The sequence below is a fragment of the Equus asinus genome, chromosome 24 (assembly GCF_041296235.1).
Source record: "Equus asinus isolate D_3611 breed Donkey chromosome 24, EquAss-T2T_v2, whole genome shotgun sequence".
NCBI lineage: Eukaryota > Metazoa > Chordata > Mammalia > Perissodactyla > Equidae > Equus > Equus asinus.
In genome coordinates this window covers 68,903,727-68,925,925 of record NC_091813.1, presented here as the reverse complement: position 1 = coordinate 68,925,925, position 22,199 = coordinate 68,903,727, and the positions used below count along the sequence as shown (strand labels likewise).

The 22,199-nt window shown below is 48.9% G+C and overlaps 1 long non-coding RNA gene across 1 annotated transcript in view; it reads left to right on the top strand.

The window, feature by feature from the left end:
* The first annotated feature begins 643 nt into the window (after positions 1-643).
* LOC139041810 (uncharacterized) overlaps positions 644-22,199 on the top strand; it is a 30,155-nt gene continuing 8,599 nt past the window's right edge. Inside the window, exons 1-2 of the long non-coding RNA XR_011497772.1 lie at positions 644-1,430; positions 2,048-13,294. This is a non-coding gene — a long non-coding RNA (uncharacterized lncRNA). The remainder of the gene's footprint in view (positions 1,431-2,047; positions 13,295-22,199) is intronic.

Sequence of the window (22,199 nt, the reverse complement as noted above, 5' to 3'; positions counted from 1 at the left end):
TTCAGTGTTTGCAGTGATTTTATAGAACAGACTCCAGTGAACCGGGAGAGTGGACGGGATGTGGTCCCATTCTGGGCCAAAAGCCAGGGCTCGTCGGCCCTCAGCCTCCTGCACTGCACTTCTCCTTTCCTCTCCTTCCCCCTTCTCTGGGGTCAGAAGGAGACAGGCCCTCCCCCGTGCACACCCTCCTTCGCTGACCCATGTCCTATTCCTGAAGGACCTCGTGTGAAGCTCTGGGATCTGCTGGCCCAGGCAGGCTGACTGCTAAGACCCAGGACAACGTCCTCTCAGGTGTCAGCTGAGTTCACAAAGTTGTGCTGGGCATCAAAGTCCTACAGTGGGTGCGGGAGATGATGCTTGTCTTCTCTCTGGATTCCTTCCTAGGGTCTCCCTGGTCTCCTTTCCTCTCCCCTGCCTTCCTCACCTCTAGAAACTCCAGGCCAACGAGGAAAATGGACATGCTGGCAAGGCAGAAAGAGCAAAGTCCAGTGATCACCTGTAACAGGTGTCCTCATTTGGTAGACCCTGCACTCTGCCTGTGTGCAGGGCTCGGTGAGGGACCGCACCCAGGTCAGAAGCTGTCAAGTTAGAACCACGGTGCGGTTGCCACACCCCAGAGGTCAGGCGTTGATTGTGTCTTTTCCCTTCCTTCTTCCTCCTTCAGTTGACACACCTCAGTGACCCTGTAACCAATATCCCATCAAGGATTAACCCCCACACATGCAATCCATCCCGGCCGCACCTTCTTCATCCTATTCTGGAAGACTGCCCGCTCCCACGAGCTACCAGCTTTCCAGAAACCACGCGGCTTTCATCAGATACCCTCACGTCCTTTCCTCTTGTCAGTGGCACTTGGAAAAGTGCCCCTAAGAACCTGAAATGAGACAGCACCCTGCACATTAAATAAAGAAACCAGCACACAGAGCCTCACAGCCAGAGAGTGCAACCTTACTGCAGGACCATTGCTCAACTCCAGGGAAAGAAGTCACCCAGATAAAGAAAAAAGGGGTGTCAACCAGAAAAGGAATTAATCAGCCGTGAACACAGAGGGAAAGGAGACTCAAAAGGCATGTGCCAGAGAAGGAGGGACTCCGTCAGTGACTGCGCGCTGGGTCTGTCTGGCAAGTCCATCTATAACATGGAAGTGGATCCACCAGGCCATTGGAGCCTAATGCCACTGTGCCCAACCACCTGGGTTGTCACCCAAGCTTACTGAGCAACTTGGCAATTACGTAGCTCGTCTAAAGGAAAGAGTGGGCTGCTGTGATTGTGAAATGCTAATTAGCTTTCTAACTTTGTATATTGTCATCTTCCGGGCCTTCTTTGAATGAGTCAGCATCTCAAGTCTGGCCAACCCTGGGACACTTACCAGAACGTTTCTGTACCTACAAGATTTGAACCAGATTTGGGGAAGTGGTGAGTTCTCCTAGGTAAGGGTTGATCTGTGGGGTCTCCCCCGGGGCTGGCCTGTCTCCACGTGGCTCTCTGAAGCTTCCTTCCCTGACTCAAGCCTGCGGGGGCTCAGCAGCATTTCTTGGGTAATGTGCAGAAGGACATTTCCTTTGCTAGAGGATTATATTGCTTCTTGATGCCAGTCTGGCTGGAAATACCCTGGGGGCCTTTTATCCCACAACACTGGACACTTCTGCTTCTGGGGAGACAGAGCTCTCAAGAGCAGTGTTCGTAAGACATAGAGTAAATTCATAAAAAATTACCAATACTTTTACAACTTCAGGCAAAAAGTTTCTGGGGAGTTTGGGTTTAAGAGGAACTTCTGCTCCACTCCTGCCCGGTTTCCCTACCTAGATCTCATGGGGGCTGCAGGCACGCTGGCAGTGTGGGGTTTCTTTATGTTTGGTCGTGTTACCATGTAGCACACAGAGGTGTCATTAGTCAAAGGAGTGGGCTGAAGTCGTTTCCCTTCGAGAGTTGGCTGAACCTACCATTTCTACTATCAAATTATACCTATAAATGAGTTTAAAATATGCCCAGATCTTGGTTGACTGCCTTGGCCATTTTCTAGCAACTTCTCTTCCTTTCTGGACAGGTGTGGGCGCCCTGCCTGAGATCTTTGTCCTTGTGCAGGGAGCAGCCTGACTGCTTTCCTCCCTGAGCATCACAGCAGAGGAGCAGCAAGTGTGAGCCGCAGGTATTTTAAAAGGATTTGGTTCGGAAAGTGATTCTGACCCCATAACCAACCATCAGTCCTGTGGGGTTCTTCATTTGTTGTACGACCCACGTCAGCCTTGCTCTTGATGATGAGGCTCTGGCTGTGACTTCCAACCGTGCCCTAGAGACTCCAGCTGGCCTGTTTCTTCCCGTTCCACTGGAAGTCAGGACCCTATTGCTTGGATTTTCTTCTATGATCTAGATGAGGATCCAGTCACACGAAACCTGTGGAAATCATCGGGAAAGGCTAAATGTTAGCTACCTATCAATTGGTTGTAAGCCCTTGTATCTTTATAAACAAGAAGGGGCCATCTTGAGAATATTATATGTCTGTTCCTAGGTAGGAAACTTAACAATGTCTGGACCATTTTAATAATTGGTGTTTGATGTCCTCAAACACCTGCTTACATGGGCCAACATTAGCTTCTGGTTAGTTAAGAAGTTTCACCTTATCAGCCTCTTAGGCGCCTAAGTGAGGAGCTGGTGCACGGAGTAACCTCTTTTTGTTCTGGGCTGGTTCTTTGCTCTTGCTGCCAGAATCCCTATTTCAAATTTCGAGGAGGTGCAGGCGGTCCACCAGTTCTCAGCTCCCATGAGGGAGGTTAGCGTGGGATTCCTTGCCCCTCCACCCACCCGACTCCCATCGGTCACCCCAGCACTAAGTCAGAGCTCACTGTCAGGTAACTTAGAGGACCCTTGTTTGAAAGCAGAGGTGTTATCAATGCGTATCTTATTTTTAGGAAAATTTTTAACATCCTTGGAGGAAAAATGGCTGACAATAATCCCTTTATAGTAAGATCACAGTTGCTGCCACCTGCAATGCCATTAATGTTTAGTCTGATAATTTTCCAGGGCAGAAAAACCCTCCTGTAATGTACCTAATGTTCTATGCAGAGAGGGGAATCTTCCCTGACCTATGGAATACGATAGTGACTTATTCTTATTGTGCTTAGCTGTGAAAGTTACTTCTCTAAGCTCGATTGGAATGTATGTTTATGAGAAATGGTACCCATTTAAGCAGATTATAAAACAATACTAATTTTATCATTTCAAATCTAGGGTTCTACGTGAGATGTCTTCTAAAGATTAAGTAATTTTATGCTTGATTTATTTAAAAAGTACAACTTTATAAAGGCAACACAAGGAATTTTTAGAAGATGTAAATATTTTCAAAACTCATGATTTTCCTCCAATATGTGGTTTTGACAAATGAAACAACTTACATGTTTTCCAAGCTGAGGAGTTGGCCCATAGTATAAGGGAGCAAACAGCACAAGATATTTTCTTTGACAGGTAAATTTAAAAATTTTATTTCTGACTTTTGGTTCAGCTCAGAACTTATTTTTTTTTGAGGAAGATTAGCCCTCAGCTAACATCTGCTGCCAGTCCTCCTCTTTTTGGTAAGGAAGACTGGCGCTGAGCTAACATCTGTGCCCATCTTCCTCTACTTTATACGTGGGACACCTACCACAGCATGGCTTGCCAAGCTGTACCATGTCCACACCCGGGATCCCAACCAACAAACCCCGGGCCACAGAAGCAGAACTTGGGAACTTAACCACTGTGCCACCGGGCTGGCCCCTCAGCTCAGTACTTGATTAGCATCTTTTGGCCAGCGTTTCTGGGAGCAAAATAAATTCTGCCACAATGAAAGAAAGTGAACTGTGGTTTTAGATTAAACTTTATTGTTTTGAGTGCTCAGATCCAATGTGGAGGTCATTTGTCTGCCTCTTTGTGTCCGTCTCAAGCAGGACACATGGGAGGGAGTGGAAATGATTAAAATGGACTCAGTTTATTGGTGGGTCAGAGGCCTGAGATGTCAAGCTCAGGTCCCGGTGGAAGCTGTGGGCTGGCGTGAGGCAGAGCTGTTAGTCCAGATCTCGGCGCTGTTCTTCTGGCTGTGTGGGGGGCACGATGCTGCCCACCCTCGACTCAGCTGCAGGAGGGGACACGTGCTTCTCACAAGATACAGTGGTATCCCAAAACTTGGAGTATGGAAAAAAAGCAATTCATAGCTCTTTTGGTTTGGGGAACTATTATTGAATATTTAGTATCAGGCGTGATCAATTTGAATGGCAAAATTTTATGATCAAAGGACTAGATATAGTTTATCCTAGTCCTGTACTTATTGTCTATGTAAGTGGCGCTTAAGAAAGGAAGACATTCTGTGACTTCTGCCCAGCTCAATGGTTTGCAGCATCCAGCGAGAGGCAGCTCACGTGACTCTGACCTTGGAAAGGCACACACAGCCACGCAGAAGAAGTGGCTTGTGAAGCAGGTGTACAAGGAGAGGCGTTAGGCAGCTTCTGGGCTTTCCAAACGGTGCTACATGGAAGAATGGACAGAAGCAAATCAGAAAGAGCGGGGGCGAGGCAGAGCCCATGAGGGCTTCCCCAGCCCGGGTCTGCCTGCAGCACAGAGGGCGGGAGCCAACCTCCAGCCCTGGAGGAAGCCCAGCCCCGCACCCACCTTAGGAAGGGGCACTGCACACTGTGAGTGTGCCCAGTCCGCTTCTTGGCGTTGGTTTGCTGAGCAAGAGATGGAGGCCCAGGACAAACAAAGCCTCTTATCCTTTGCTCTGCGTCCAGGACTCAAAGAAAGCAGGGCTGTCTTTCAAAGTAGGAAGTCTCGGACACTTTCTTGGACAGGTTTTGAGGTCCTGCTGTTCTCCGTTCTGGCTTCTGGTTGCTAGTGGCAGCCCCACATCCTCTCAGGCTACAGGCTTCGGAGGAACTGCCCGACACCGTAGCTGAATTCCCCCAGGAATTCAGTACAGCATCTGCATGTGTGTGTGTGTGTGTGCGTGTGTGTGTGTGAGGGGAGGGGAGGGGAGGGCAGGCGGCCACCATCGCTCATCAATACGCCTAGTTCCAGGAAAAATCCCGGAGGAAGTCCGTGGCTTATTGCTTGGGAACTTGTAGAGAGAAATACTCACTTTGTAGTAAAGCATGTGGCTGTAAATTACACCTGGCAGAAAATGTGCTTTCCTCCAGCTCAGGGTGTATCGAAGTGTTTCCTGCAGAGGAGCACACAGGAGGCTGCAGTATTCCTTATTGCTGACTGAATTTCTGTGTTGGAAATGCAAATACGATGAAGGTTCTGCCTGCTGGAAACAAGCACTTAGAAGAGAGAGTGAAAGCAAAGCGAACGAGGGTGCTTCCTTTGGGGCAGAATGCAGCGGAATGGTGAGAAAGGAGCCACCCACCTTCCACCACCATCACCACACACACACACACACACACCCGCACACACGCACACACCACAAGCACAAACGCGCATCCTTGTGAAGCGCCACCTCCCCTCTCCACCAGCAGCTCTCCTGGCTCACGAGAAACAGAGTTACGTGAACACATCCTGCAGACTCAGCTTGGTGTTCCTCATGGTTATTATGTATTTTATTTACAGTAAAATGAACATGCTAAACCTGGTGAGTTTTGACAAATGTAGACATCTGAGTAACCACCACTATTGGGATATAGACCGTTTCCATCACCCTAACATTTTTCCACTCTCCTTCATGGTCCATCTCCCTACCCCGACCCCAGGCACCAGCAACCACTGATCTACTTTCAGCCAGTGTAGAGAGGATTTGCCCGTTTCGGATTTTCACATTAACAGAATTATACAGTGTGGACCTCATTGTGTCTGGCTCCTTTTACAGAGCGTGATGCTTTCCCCAAAATGTTAAGATCCATGTTGCTGCATAAATTAGTCATTCATTCCTTTTTATTGCAAAGTAGTATTTCATTGAATGGATATACCACAATTATTTATCCATTCACCCCTAATAAGCATTTGTGTTGTTTTTAGCTTGGAGCTGTTATGAATAAAGCTCACTTTGTGTGGACATAGTTTTCATTATTTTTTAGATAAATACAAAGGAATAACATTGATGGGTCATTTGAGTTCACTGATTTTTCTCTGTTGTTTATGCCTTTACCGTTGCATTAATTTCTGCTCTTTATGATTTCCTTTCTTCTAATTGCTTTGAGTTCAATTTGCTCTTCTTTTTCTAGCTCTTAAGGTGAAAGTTTAGCAACTGAACTTGAGAATTTTCTCATTTTCTTTTTTCCCCCAGCTTTTCTGAGATATTATTGACATGTACTGTTGCAAGTTTAAGGCGTGCAAGGTGATGATTCGATACATGTACAGGTGGCGAGAATTTTCTTATTTTCTAATGTAAGCATATAAAACTACAAATTTTCCCTTAAGGGCCTCTTTAACTCACAAATACAGGCACTCCTTGCATTAGACAGTCGTGAAGGACCATAAAAATGACCGTGCAAGTTGGAATCATGCAAAGCTATCTTAATAATCAATGGAAAAATTACAACTGTTCCACGACATTTAAAATTTTTTCTCATGACATTAAAAACTCTGCCTGCTATAATTGTATAGGAAAATGAAAAAAAAGCGAAACTAACATTTATTTAGTATATTGTAATTTAAAACATTAGAAATATAAAAGTGTTTCTAATAAACACTTTGAGAATTAAGTGTTTTGCCTCTTTGTAAAAAACCTAGGGAATGGATACAGAGTTTCACTTTGGGGAAATGAAAAAGTTCTGGAGATGGACGGTGGTGATGGTTGCACAACAATGTGAGTGTGCTTAATGCCACTGAACTGTGCACTTACAAATGTTACAAGGGTAAATTTCATATTATGAAATTGCTACCACAATCGACAGAAACTTTCCAGCAGTAGTGTGAACGGAGCTGGCTGCCTCCTCTTTGTGTAATTTGTCAAATGGAGTGAGCGCCTTTTCCAGGCCTCTGTGAATTGTCATGTTCAGAACTTTCTAAGGTTGGGTTAGCTTCCAACATTTTATCCTTTGCACATTCAGTGGTGTGAAATATCTGAGATATTTAATGTAAAGTTTTTGCCAGAGTCACTTCCTCTGGGACACCTTTATTCTTTTCATTATGAGCACTTTCCTCATTTATGTCACCTTCATTCACTATGCTCCTGTGACTGTGAATCCAGTCTCTCAAACAGTGCCAAAATTAACATTCCCACATTAGCTATTTCTTTTATATTTCCAATTCATTTGACTCAGATTGCACTTCCAGCAGGATCGCCTCTCGTTTGTTTGAAGCACTTTCTGTTGGCCAGCCCCTTCTTTGGGTCACTCGTTTTTGTAAAATGTCACATGGTTTATCAGTGGGCGAGAAGGAGGAAACAGCTTTGTCATAGGTGTGTGGGCTGAATAATAGATGCTTAGCAACAGATCACCAACAGATTTGGAAGAAGTATGCGATTGGTCTGATCACGGTGCTCACCTGTTGTTTACATGGTGATTCATGGGCTGATGAACTAGCAATGAAGTTTATACCTTATGTAATTACTGATGGTTATTTAATATGCTGTGGAACCGAAATGTGGTAACTGGCATTTGAACCTTGCTGGTCAGGGACTGGCATTATTTACGGCAACTGAAATCTGTGCATGTGAGAACCTGTGCTGCGTTTTCTTTCTTTGTGATTCCTTTTTGACCCATGAGTTATTCAAAAGTGTGTTTAACTTCCAAATATTGGAAGATTTTCAGATATCATTTCATTATTGCTTTTTATTTTAATTCCATTTTGAGCAGAGGACACACTCTGTATGATTTAAGTCCTTCTAAATGTACTGAGTTTTTTTTATGGCCCAGCATGTGGTCTATATTAGCTGATGTTCCATGTGCGCTTGAGAAAATGTGGACGATGCCGTTATGGAGCGTGGGCTCCTATCAGGTCAAGCTGGCCGATAGTGTTGTTAAGCTCTCTAGATCTTTACTCATTTTCTATTGACTTTTTAATCAAATACTGAGAGAGAAGTATTGAAATCTCCAACTATAAATGCAAATTTGAATATTTCTCCTTCCAATCCATCAGTTTTTGTTTCACGTATTTTGAAGCTCTGTTATTAAGTGTCTGTATTTTTAAGATCGTTGTGTCCCCTTGGTGAATTGACCTTGTTATTATTATGAAATGACCTTCTTGAGGCTTGATGATATTCCTTTTCCTGAAGTCTATTTATCTCACATTACTTATTCTAACTTTCTTGGGATTAGTGTTTACATAGTATAATTTTTTCCATCCTTTTACTTTCAGTCTATCCTTGTCTTTATGTTTAAGGGTATTTTCTGTAGCAGCTTGTGTGAATCTTGCTTTTCATCTATTCTGGCAATTTCTGCCTTTTAAATGAAGTGTATATAAATGCACAATCCAAATGTAAAATGGAGACCATTTTTATTTATTGTGATTATTGAAACACTCATTGTGTTTATATTTTCCTTTAAATATGTGAGCGTATTTAAAGAGCTGTTTTAACATTCTTGTCTGCTAATTCAGTCACCTGAGCTGGCTCTGTTTCCGTTGACTGATTTTCTTCCTGGTTATAGGTTTTCTCATGTTATTTTGCATTTCTAATAATTTTTCATTGAATGTCACACAGTATTAATACTATGCTGTTGAGTGTTTGGATTTTGCTGTCTTCCTTTGAAGACAGTTGAACATTATTTGGCAGGCGATTAAGTTACTTGTTATTAACTTGATTTTGGAGACCCATTTTTAAGCTTTGTTAGGAAGGGTCTACAATAGTCTTTACTCTGGAGCTCGCTTATCCTGACTGCTGAGACGCGCCCGTTTTGTAGTTTCTGCAGAACGCACCGGGTGTTTCAGGAGCCCCTTCCTTCTAGCTGGTAGGGGCTCAAATTTCTCTCAGATGTGTATGAGCTCAGGAAGGTGTTCAGCTTTAGTACACGGGCAGTGGTTCTAATGGCAATCCAGCCCACCACAAGCAGATCAGTGTTCAGACAAGGGGAGTTAGTGTTCAGGCCTAAGGGGGTCCTTGGAGCTCTTGTTTAACTCCTGCCTCTCTGGAACTCTGGCCTACAAATGACATATTCCTCAGTCTCCCACATCTGTGTCCTCCAGGCAGACAGACCACTCAGCTCTGCCTGAGCCCCACTTCCTGTGGTTTGGAAATGGCCTCCATGCAGAAATCTGGAACAATCAGAGGGTCACCCCGCCTGTTTCCCTTCCCTCAGGGGCATCTCATATTTACAGGATAAAGTTCTAGCTCCTTCACATAGTGTGGCATCTGGAACAGATTTGTTTTTCCTTTTTCCCAGTACTTCAGACTTTTTCCTCAGTAGCCTTTATACTATGAAGACCTGGCCCCTGGTTTCTGGTTTCACAGCATGAAGAGGACACAAACAGCTGTAACAAAAAGCTGTTTGCTCACTTTGAGTTTGGATGTTAAACTTCAGAGAAGACAATAGTCTTGAAAATCAAGCTTTCAGGAGACAGAGTTCTCTGAGAACCCTCACAGCCTGCTTTCTACATATGGAGAAACTAAACATGGGAGGCCGGCCCGGTGGCTGAGTGGTTGAGTTCACACGCTCCCCTTGGGCGGCAGCCGGGGGTTTCGTCAGTTCAGATCCTGGGTGCAGACATGGCGCCGCTCATCAGGCCATGCAGAGGTGGCGTCCCACATAGCAGAGCCAGAGGGACCCACAACTAGAATATACAACTAGGTACTAGGGGGCTTTGGGGAGAAGAATTTAGAAAAAGAGGAAGATTGACAACAGATGTTAGCTCAGGGCCAATATCCTCACCAAAAGAATAAATAAATAAATAAATAAAGTAAAATAAAATAAAATAAATGTAGAGGGCCCCCGCAGAGCAGATCACAGATAGGGGAAGAATTCAGATGTGAGGAAACTCCCTCCCACAGCAGGAGAGAAGCACTAAGGAAGCTGCATGGACAGAGGGCTGGGAGGAGGCCAGAGAGAGAATCCTCTGGCTTCTGCATCAGGTTGGAACCTGGTGGGAAGCAGGGACAGGGAACATAAGGCTGTTCTAGAACATTCTAGAAAGGCTTTCCAAGGGATAGCCGGAGGGGCTGCAGGCCTTGCAGAGAAGCAGGCATGGGCCTGGCGCTCCACCTGCGGGGCTGGGCAGCTGAGGGAAGGAAGTGGACCCACAGCAGCTGCACCGAGCTCCACACTCAGGTGAGGCCAGAGCACAGGACCAGGTCCCACCACCGGGGAGCCTGAGGTTGCCAACAGGGTGGGACCCTGGTACCTCCTTAGATCTTGCACTGTGACCGCCAGGCCACCAGGAGAGATCCCGGCATCCGAAGAGGACATAGGGCAGTGGGCAGTGAGCAGGGCTCTGGAGCGTGGCCGTCCCTGTCACAGGACCACACGCTCCCTGTCCCCCGTCACAGAGACTCAGAGAGGGGCCACTGCAGAGGGCCTGGGGAGAACCTCCACTTAACTGGGTATTTACCCCAAAAGGGTTATGATGGAGCTTGACGGTGACTGAAATAAAACACACGAACGTGGCTGGAAGAGTCCGGCCCCAGACTGAGCACTCCAGGGAGGGAGGGACTTCTCTGCCCTCCCAGGTTCGTGACTCAGCCCGAGACAAACTGATAAGGACAGATTCGCAGGAGGAAAGTGCACTTTCTACCTGACGCTGACGTTCTCACACGGCACGGGGGCCTCTGCAGAAGAGAAATGAAGACCCAGAGAAACAGCTCGGCCTGAGAACTTAGACGCCATTTCAGCAAAGCACAGCAGCTCGTGGAGACGTGATGACGTGGAGAGAAGGAGGCTGGGGCTTCCAGGGGTGGTGGATGCTGGGGAAGCGATAGATGTCTGAGGGAAACTAACGGAAGACGGGGCATTTAGTACCGTTTGTCTCGGTGTCGGCTCCCCAACTCCCATGGTGAGAATGTTCTCCTCTTCCCTCCACAGCGAAGGCACGTCTTTTTGTGGGGAATTTATGCCTTGTTTTGGGGCGGAAAGGGGGAGCTCAGAGAACCCTGCCTGCGTCTACTGTTTCTCAGGGGCCTTCCGCTCAAATAATCCACATGCCAAAGTGGGATATTTGGGGGCAGCCTGTTCCGATTCCCCTTGGGACACTGAGTGGGGTGGAACCAGGCCTCCCCCGTGAGCAGAATGTGAGGTTTACAGCGACACTGAGTCAATTTTAGGAATAAAATCAGTTGTGCCTCTGCACATCTGTGCTGTAGTGGCTCAGCTTTCACCTCTTAGAAAGGTTGAAAATAAAACTCTCTGATGCCGTCCCCCTCACCGCCTGCATTTCCTTCTCCAACGTCGTTGCAATGCTTCATCTCTCCCCCTGGTCACTGCTCTGCGAGGGTCTCCTCTGCGGCTGCCGGCCCCAGGAGCCGGGAGCTCCTCACAGCCTGGGGAGGACCCCCTTCACCCTTGGGTTCCCAGACCCTAGCACGGAGCCTGTCGGATGGCAGGTGCTCAGTAAACATGAGATGGACGTGTGGACCACGAACACCCTGACAGGCATGGCCAAGCCACAGATGGGAAAGGCGAGGGGCGTGTCACTGAAAAGGTCTGCATACGTCCCTGGAAGCTTGTCCTGGAGCCTCACACTCTTCCGCGGGGGGCTCGGCGTTGGGTCCTGGTGCATGCTCCTTGCTACTCAGCATCGCGCTGTTGGCAGCAGCACGTCATCACAGATGAAGTCCCCTGAGTGGAGCGAGGGCAGGGTTCTGGAGGAAGGCTCCATGGGCGCTGCAGGAAGGCAGTTCCCCTAGAGCCCCAGGGCGAGGCTTCCTATGGAGGCTTAGGTGTCAGGAGACTGAGGCGGTTGGTGAGGAGTGGGAGGCAGGATGGTTTCATGGGCCTGAGACCAATGCGTTTGCACAGGCACCCCCACCTAAAAGGGCTCAAAGGGCTCATGTTTGGTTTAATGTTCTGCTGTTGTCATCTTGAAATGCTTAATTTTTGAACAAAAGACACTGTAGTATCATTTTGCACTCGGCCCCCAAAATTATGTACCTGGTCCTGGTTGGGGGCACCACCTGCAAGGAAAGGGCATACAGAGAGAGAAGATGGGAAGGGCGCAAGAGGAGTTACTCCACATTCACGGTTTTGCCCTGAGGTCAACATAAGCCAGGAGGGTGGCTGGGAGGACTGAGGCAGCTGAGAAACCTGAGCGGGCACCAACCAATATTCCCTGTGTCTCATGCGTCAAGGCGGGCTTCCGAGTCACCGGGTGCAGGCCTGGGAGCCTCATCCGCCTTGCTCACCAGGGTCTGTAGCCTCCTCTGCTGCCGGGGCCCACAGTGATGCCAGCTGAGTCGCGTCGCTGGCGGCTCAGGCTTCCTTCCTCTGAAGCAGAGAGAGAGCTCGATATCCTTTGCTAACGTCATATTGCTGACCTTAGTGATACTGCAGGAGGTAGCCTGACACAAGGGTCATCACAGCCAGGCTGTACGTGAAGAAACAATGGCAGGAGAGATGCTGGGATCGTGCACAAATCAGCCACAGAGGCGGACATCTTCATCTCCTATTTTGGTAGAAATCCGTGGTTACAGCCTGCTGGGAAACAGTCGCGATTGTCAACATCTCATCTGAGAAGCCATAAACCTCCTGGTTGACAAGACGGTTAGGAGTGCCCCCCCTACCCCGTTGCAAGGTTTGAAACAGCAGATGAGAATCTTCTTCATTTCATGTGTTTCCTCAGTGAATTAATCATTAGGGTCATCATCTTCCTTTCCAGATAAGAGTTCTTCACGTACAACCAGTCAAACATTTATGTCTCTACGTCTATTTTTTGTCATCCGTACAAACTGGAACGAGAGTTGAGTGAACACTTTGTTCTTCACCTATAACTAGAATAAGACTGAAACATGACAAGTGTTGCACGAAGGAAAGTCCCCTTTGTCATTTTTACGAACATCTTTGAAAGCATTTAATATACTTGGCTCTGTGCCAGACTTGGAGCAAATCTGAAGGTAATCCTTGTCCTGGGGGAAGTAACATTATATCCAGAGCGGCCGGAGAAGGCACACACACCTCCTCCCGCAGCAGGTGGCAAAGGCCTGTGAGCCGCGTCACCAGCTCCATTACGCCACAAGCACAAGACCTGAAAGACGAGCTTGTAACTCTAACTTGAAGGAGCAGGACAGAGACTGCGGTTTTGCTAATCCTCAAATTAAATAGCAGGACTTTTCCAGAGTAACCTAAGTGTGAACAGCACCGCGCTGGCTGCCCGAGGGAGCTCCCGCTCGACGTTCCTCTGCTCTTCCGTGCTGTGCCCTCGGCACAGCCTCCCACTCTGTCTTCACTACCCACATCGCCAGCACCAGGTAAATATTTGTTTAATGATGTGAATTAAATCCTGGCTTCCAAACAGAAATGTTCTTTGGACTATTTTAGTCCTTTGGAAAGGATCGAGGACGTCTCCTTTCATCGCTTCCTCCGGTTACCATCTCCCCCGCTCCTCAGCCAGGGTCCCTCCCCTTAGACGGGGAGAAGGAGGCAGCTGCAGGGTTCCATCTTGCTGTGGCTGGAGCTGGTTCTTCATAGTCCCCACAGGTAACCAAAAGCATCAGTGCCTAGAGGCTCTTTATTCGTCTTCTCCCGCCCCAATACGATGTGCTTTTAGCCTGGCTTGAACAGCACAGGACAAGAAAGTTCACTGTTTCCTGCAATAGCCTATTTAACTTTGGAAACAAAAGTTTTAAGAAAGTTATTCCATGTGTTGAATTGAATATGTCTCTTTTCAATTCCTATACACTGGTTTGAACTTCTGGAGGGCGTTCCGTCTTCTTTATGTCTCCAGCCGAAGCGCTGGCATGACAAAGAACAATGTTTGTGGAACAACGGGAAGCTGGAAGGGCCCAGGTTATGATCACGCTGGGAAGCTGGGACGCTGTGCCTGTCACAAAGATGATGCTCAGAATCAGAGGAGCAGATGCTAGGGGAGGTCGATGTGGTTGGGTTTGATATTGTAAGTAACCCCAGCTATAAATCACAAAATAGAAAAACCCAGTAGGCAATCAGGAGTTGAGAAGAAAGTGATAAAAACCAAGGAGTAGATGAGATCATTCATGACCAGTGTGTAGTGAGAGAAGAATGAGACAATTATCGTCAAAGGAGCCAGGTTCATCAGGTTATAAATAAGTTAGGATTATGACATAATATTGGTTATAATAGGATAAAGGGTGATATTATACTAGTAAACCAACCAGAAAGGACTAAAATGTAAGGTTTGCCTTAATGACTGACGCGGAAGTGAAACAAGAGTGTAAGTAGGAGGGAGAGAGCATGTGTTGCCAGCAATTGGCCTGAACCTGAGACCCAGCCACATGGTGGAGCCCAGCAGGTCAAGAGGTGGTGAGGCCACATCCTCCTGTTTCATGGAGGATGACAATTTGCCTGGAGAGAGGGAGCTTGTGTCTTGCTGCTTCCCCGAGACACCATGCTCTTTCCCTGGACTGGGAGATGGGATTTCCTGGAAAGGTGTCAGCTGACAGGATTTAGGGAGCTCTGCTTCTTTGCCTGAAGCCTAGTGGGGCCTGGGCTGGTGTGAACAGCGGAGGACCAGATGGGTGGACAGACAGGCGATAGGCCAGCATCACCAAAGGGAAGCTTTCGCGATTGTTGGGGGATGGAAATACGGCCCTAATGACCTTTTCCTGTCACTCAGCTGCCCCTTTGGTCTGACCCACAAGATCTTTCATGGGAGTCCGAGGGGGAGGGGCTCCAGAGGAAACCTAAAGGGCCACTCTCCCGGATGACACGAGCCCTGGAGCATGGCTTCGGGTCTGTCACATAAGTGGGGTTGGCTCCCATTGGCGAGAAGAGTTTTCACTTCCTCCAAGTCCAGACCCTGGCGGCGCTGGCTTAGACGGCCCTGCACAGGAGCGCTTCCGGTGCCGAGTCTGCGGCTCAGGGCGTCAGCTCCAGCTCCACAGAACACCTGGGAGGGATAAGCCAGACGGTGCTGGTGGCAGACGGTCGTAGTGTCCCCGGAAGGTGACCTCATAGAGAGTTGCAAAATGTACACATCACTTCTAAACTACGCAAAGAACATACAACTTCAATTCCCATAGCTGATTTGAACTTCTGCAAGAGTCCCCACTACTTGGCAGCAGATATCGGGGAAAATCGTGAAAGACTCTGGAATGAGCAAAACAGATGGTTGGTATACCTTTCTGGGTTATTGTTGCCTTTCGTTGACTTTGAGCTATTTTATAACTCTGTAAGTTGTGGAATACTGATAGCAATATAAACATCTGCAAATTGAGTCTGGTGGAGATGCAGTTAATTACCACCCTGTGGATATTGACCAATTTTTGGTAGTCATTTCAGTCTTCCTGATGGCCTGTAAATATGGATGTGTTTGAATTCTCCTTTGAATTGGCTGTAAAATCTTACAGTTTCCGCATAACTTGAGTTAATAAAATCTTTAATACACGACAGTCATGGTTTTATCTTTAAAAAAATTTATCTTTTAACACAAGGGGAAATCAACGTTAAGCTTGACAGTTTATGACCTCGCTATCTCCTGGGTTAGTGTGTTTCAGGGACCTGCTCCATCTTTTTATTTTACCTGCCACCCACTGCTCCTGTCAAGGTGGCATCTTGACATGAAGGGTACGAGGTTCATGTGGCTTGTTGTGGTGGAGAGACAAGATCTGAGTGTCACATGGTACCTGTGTGGTCGTTGGCCATCATCCTGGTACCTTGCACAGGACACAGTGGACCCAGCGTCCACAATGTCTTCATCTTCATGCCAGGTCTCAGTGTCCCTCAACACAGCATGTGGAAACCTCCAGCTACAGTGTGTGTCCTGTGCAGGCCCTGAAGCACGTGCCTCCTCACGTGCTCTGTCTGACCGCTGCCCTCCACCAACGCTGTGCTGCGGCTCCTTCTCCAGGCTGATGCGGCTGCATCCCAGACATGCTGTAGGCCCAGAGTGATCCCAGCCTTTCCTCTACCCATGTGGGTATTTCTGCCACTGAAGTGTTGGCTTGCAAGTCTGAGCCTTCTGCCGGCTCTCTGTCTCTTTTCTCCTTCCATCATCCACCAAGGCCAAACGGGCAGGAATTCCACTCGCTGTTGCTCCCTGAGGAACCCTTCCTGGCACTCCACCCTGCCCAAGTGTCCCTCGCTCTCCTCCTTTCCCCTTGGACTGTACTGGCAGAATGGCCGTTATGTTCATGATGTATAAAGAGAGGGAATGACAAACCCATGACGTAACAGCTTCAAAACATCACCACTATTTCACAGGGTATTGGAGTTCTCGAAAGTAGAAATCATCAGGGGAAGGAGAGCCGAGGAAGAGGGGAAACTCGAGGGACCAGAACAGAGGTGAAGGCGGCTCAGCAAGGAAGCTGACACCCTCCGGGCCGCTGTGAGTTCCAGTAGGGCAGTGTCCTCACGAAGACTCTTGCATAGAGGGCGATCACTCTGAGTCACCATTAAAAAGGCCTATTACTTTATTTTGGGATTTTGTGCTTCTGAAAGCTTATATTGGCCCCGAGGGATAATTGCGCTTAAAAAAATTGCCTCTCAAACCACATGCTTAATATTAGGCTTAGAAAATTTTCCAAGAATAAACGTTAGCTCACTATTCTGTAGAACTTGGTTTCTATCGTCTCCTCACTAAAAAAAAAGATAGAGGCTGGCCTGGTGGTGGGCGGGTTAAGTTTCCGGGCTCTGCTTCGGCAGCCCAGGGCGTGCAGGTTTAGATTCTGGGCATGGACGTAAACAGGGTTCATCAAGCCACGCTGTGGCAGAATTCTACACACGAAAAATAGAGCAAGATGGGCACAGGTGTTAACTCAGCGACAATCTCCCTCAGGCAAAAAGAGGAAGATTGGCAACACATGTTAGCTCAAGGCCAATCATCCTCACCAAAAAAAAAAATAGAGGGATAGCATTTTACTATTTGAGTTTTCTTGAACTTTTCCTATTGCTCCTAATACCAGAAAACGAAAGAGACTGATTCTGATATTATACTCACTCTCAAAAGGCAAATAATATTCTCAAAAAGTATGAATTTCCATCAAGTTTCGAGGACTCAGATGATGTACGAATTCAAGTGCAGTGTGTTGAGAAGGTTCTAGGTTACTGGAAGGTATCTTCGCCTTTTCCTCTCGAAGGGTAGGAGTCTGCGGCTCTGGATGGCAGCTATGACCACACTTCCTCAGACAACTCTGTTGACAGGTACAGGCAAAGCAGCTCCTTAGAGAATTTCACAGCAAGAACTGGTGGAAAATGGGATTGCAAATTGAACCAGTAAATGATTCTTTAGTGCAGTATAATCAGTCTTAATCCAGATATAATTTCCTATAAATTACATGACCTTATAAAATAAACTTACACACATGCGTACATGCTTAGTCATCCTGGAAATAAATGCTTGGCTCTTCTTCACGTAGAATGTACGTGTTGGACTCATCCTCAGAGGACGTCAGTGGCTACTGGTTCTTACCATTAATGGTAAAGAGACACACAGGGCAACTGGTTCCTCAGTAGCTCATGCTGTACCAGTCAGTCAGTCACTGTCGTATAAAATAAGCCAAATTTATACATTTATTGACTATACCCACATATGTGTACTCAGGTAGGTGTATACTATGCCTACATATGTCCTTATGCACACCTCTCCATATAAGAACATTAACTCAGAAATCTTTCTTGTTAAAAACTGTGGAATATCTGTTCTCATCCTCCAACATTTGTGAGTGTCCACTCTGAGTCAAACCCTGGGAATATAAAGATGAGAAGGAGGCAGTCTGTGTGGTCCAGGAGGATGGATCTAGTTGGACATTTGCTTATTCTGCTGGAATTTGGGTCTTCGCATCCTGCCGTTCCTTGACCTCAGGTCTCTGCTCCACTGCACGGAGCACAGAGTCCCTCCGCCCAGCCTCGCCCCGGCGAGCTCTGTCTCCGGGACGCCACGGCAGGATCGCCAACGTCGTGCAGTCGTCACAAATTGCTTTCCTTTCAAGACACACTCTGAATCCTGTTGATGTTGGTCAGTCTCCGAAGCTCTCCGCTTCGTGTGGCAGAGACGAGGGTCTCGCGTCGTCTGATCCTCCCACAGCGATTTGTTTAGAACTTGGCAAGCTCAAGAAATGCTGAATTTGAACTCATAGGAGAGCTCTAAAAATCACAGACCTTGTTTTCATAAACACCAAGCTTGTTTCAAGGTCACCTTCACCACACCAGGGATCCAGGGTCCTCAGTGATCCCAGGGACAGTGGTGTGAGCTGTGCTCCAAGCAGCCCTCATGAGACCAGGGCCAGCTGTTGGGTGCCCCTCCTCAGGCAGCCTCACGCTGAACCCACAGGAGGGGTGGGGGGAACAGGGGAGGCGAGCCCTGGATCTGGACGCGTGCTGCTGACCTGGGGACCACACCACGCCAGCTGCAGGAAAGGTCTGGCTCCTGACAGCAGTTCAACTGGAGTTGTTTGGGTGACTGGTCACCCACAGGGGAGGGAAAAAGCCCTTTCCTCTGCACTCCCGGGCTCTCCAGCCGGGGCCTGCAAATTACACTGACACAGGCGTGTTGGCAAGACAAAAACAGAGTTCATTAATGCACGCATGGTGCACACACGGGAGAACTCAATGAGGAGAAACTCAAAGGGGCGGTTAGAACTGGGGCTCGTACAGCATCTTAGTGAAGAGCAATATCTTCATAGAGAAGCAACAAGACGAAGGAAAAGGGGTCTAGGCTTTTAGGGGCAGCAAACTGCGGGAGAGTAAATGTTGGGGGAACCAGTGGGAGACGAGGGCTTTTGCGATGCGGTACCTGGGTTCCTCTGGTGTCGACCCTGCGCTGCCGAGTCGAGAGCCGTCTGCTGTGACGAAGAGTCAGCCTGCCCTTCCTGGTGGAGACCGGGAGCCCAGAGAGCTGCCCTGGGTCTGCTTCTTCTCAGCCGCCTTCAGCTCAAGATAAGCCCCATGCCAGAGTGGTGGGCTTGGGGCGCATGTTCCGATCCCCGGCACAGCCTGGGAAGGGGGCACCATGGGACAGCGCCGTGTGCCCTGGTTCTCACCCGAGGAGCAGGAACTCGGGTTTGAAGAGGGGTTAAAGGGCCTGCCTCGAAGAATTGGCCCTTCTGTTGGGAGCCGGTGGTCTGGAGGACGGCGTGGTGCTGGCCAGCACTTCCCGAGTGCTTTCCTGTGCCAGGGCCTGTGCTGAAGGGTCACACGCGTCGTCTAATCCTCAGGTGAGACCCTTGAGGTCTAAACCAATTTACTGCCCAAGGACCAGAGTTAGTGGCGGCGCCAGGCCTGGAACCCTGACAGTCCCTCCGTTACGTGAAGCCACTGGGCAGACGCTCCCAGCAGCACTGTGCCATCGGACCTCACAGCCCGGTTTCTACAGACCAGGAAAGGAGGTGAAGAGGGTTTGGAACCAGGCCCTGGAGGGTGCACCACAGAGCCCAGGCTCTCAGACACGCCGGACCCAGAACTGCTTCCTCCTGTCTGCACAGCGCTGTGCCGGCATCTGAGATGTGCTTCACGATGCTGGCCATCCTCGGCACAAAGCCACCCGCTCCTGCTCCCTGCTGACGAAGCCAAAGTGTGTGTGGGATCAGGTGCTCTCCTCGCCCCCCGCCCACGCTGCTCTCCAGGCACCATTCCGTGCCTCCTGTTTCCGTCTTTCTGGGCTTCCACTCAACCCATCTCAAGTCTCATGTTCTGGGCACCTAGCAGGGCCTGGCGCGGAGCATGCTCTGAGTACACGGGCGGTGACCTGGGCAGGAAAGACAACAGGCCAGGTGTTGCCCTCCCAGAGAGCTTCGTATCAACGTGGTCACGGGTGCAACCAACCGAGGGGCGATGGAGTCGAGACCCGCAGGTGAGTCTCTGGCCTCCCCTCCTCAGAGGACAGCTCTGTGGAACCGTGAGGGAGCCTCGCCGTGGGGGCTGGGGCTGTGCCGTGCATACAGAAGACATCTAATAGGTGCTTGGCATCCCAGAGGCAAGTGTGCTGCAGCCTCTCATCAGGCAGCGTTCTCCCGCACTCTCCGCCCCGCCACGCGCACACCTGACGTCTTTTATAGAAGGAGCCAAGGAGAGAGGGACGCCTACCCTCCTGGTGCTTCTTGGCTATGTGACCTTACAAGTCGCTCAGCCACCCGATCATTCGTTTTGTTATCTCTAAAACAGGAATTATAATAACACACCGCCTGACAACCTCATAGGGTTTTGTAGATCAAAAAAGAGTGCAAAGCTAAAGACCTTTGTACACCAAGCAGTGCTTGTCTGAGGTGGTGTCCCAGGGTGAGGAGTGCTCACGGATCCCTTCCACAGTCTCGGGGAACTTCGGCCCTCCTGACACACACTCTTGTGTCTGGGTTTATGACACGCCGGGCAATTCTTATAAAATTTCTCATAAAACCTTCAGTCTCTCTGGGGCTTCCATCTGTAAGATGAACACGTGCTGTGCCTTCAGCCCAGTGAGCAAAAACCGCATTCCTCTCGTCGCTGTTCTGAGAAGGAGGTCCAATCACATGGCCCCCAAGAAGGGGACTTCTGAAACCACTGAGCCAGCGCAGGGATGCGCGGTGTGAGGCAGGGGCCACTGCAGCTCCGTGATTCGTGAGGGGAAAGAGTGGCTCCTTTACAGGCACGAAGGACAAAGAGGCAGGATGTGCCAGGGGCCAGGGAGGGAAGCAGGGGCCCTGCTGTGGTGTCTGGGCCGGGCCCGGGGCAGGGAGGGGCTGGGAGCAGCGAGCAGCTGGGGTCCTGCCCTCACACCCCTAATCCCCATTAGTAACGACCTTCCTGGCTCTCGTTTTCAAGGGTGTAAAAAGTCATTGCTGTTTTTGTGCCATAGCTGGTGAGGGCGCGAGGCCTCCCGGTTCCTGTTCGAGGCTGATTCTTGCCTGGACCGTCCAGAAGGCTCGGTCCCCTCATGCTGAGTCTTACAGCACCGGGTCCTCCATGAGGGAGGCTGTGGGCAGGGCGCCAACCTGGCCGTAAAATGCAAGCCTCGCCTCGCCAAAGCTATGTACGAGAATGCTCTCTTATCTGTCCCATCCCAGGAGCCTGAGGGAACTCTGCGCTTGGCTCTTTATCTCTGCTTGGCCCAGCATGGGCCCTGGGCTGGAATGCAGTCTCTCTGACCCTGAAGGCAGTTTAAAGACCTGAAAGAAAAAAAGAATCACAAATATTTTAGGATTATGAAGGAATTTAGAGAGTTCTAACCCAACAGCTGTTTTTTTCCATAAAAGGAGAATGACTTTCGGAGACATGACTGCCACGTAAGGTTGAACAGGTTGTTCACTGATCAGTTCCAGGGGATCCCAGTTACACTGTTGTCTTGGAGACTTTTTGCACTGAGTGTGGTATGTCCTGAGGAGCGGGTGCCTTTCAGTGTGCGCATGGGCTCTGTGTGGACTCCAGGGAGAAATTGTCTTATTCAAGGGACAAAAAGAAGGAAACACTCCCTATTTACTTAGATGGTTAAGTAATGCTTAGTTGATTAAAGTCATTCGAACTATGGTTTAGTAACATTCACTGAGCATTTTCTGTGCAGGCACAGTCACCATCTCTCACACACGGCAAAAATGAGACACAGAGAGGTCCAGCAGTTTTCAAAGGTTGCACAGCCAGTGAGTGGCAGAGCCAGAATTGGAGGCTGGGAAGTCTGGCTCCAAGGCCTACACTCGGAATCACCTCAATTATCAAGACGGCGTCTTCACTTAGTGAGGACGTGGCGAACCTGGAGAGGTCTCTGCTGGGAGAAGCTGAGAAGCCGATGGTCACCCGTGACCCCACCACATCCCACGTTGTCCAGCAAAAGGAATGAAACAAGGAGGCCCCTTGGGCTGCGTCCTCGCCCACACCTGTCCCCAAGCTGCCACTTGGTCCTGGTTCACGTGTTTCCGGGCACGGCCACAGCATCAGAGAAAATCCAGGTTTTCCATTGTACTGAGTTTTCTTGTCATGATGGATACACGTAGACGTCACGTTTGAGTAATTATTTAGTTTACAAAGTGCCTTCCCGGCGACGTCCCCTTGTGAGCTTCCTGACACCTGAGGTGCGGACAGCTTTGTCATCCCCGTGTCACAGACGGGGCCTGAAGTCTTGAGGGTTCCAGAGGGTTCCGGAGGGTTCCGGAGGGCGCAGCAGAGATGTTGCTCAGCTTCTTCCTCCCACGTTCTCCCTGGACACCCGCACTGATGTGCCTTCGCCTATCCAGCCACAGAATTGTCTCATGTTTTATTTTCATTGAAAAATGT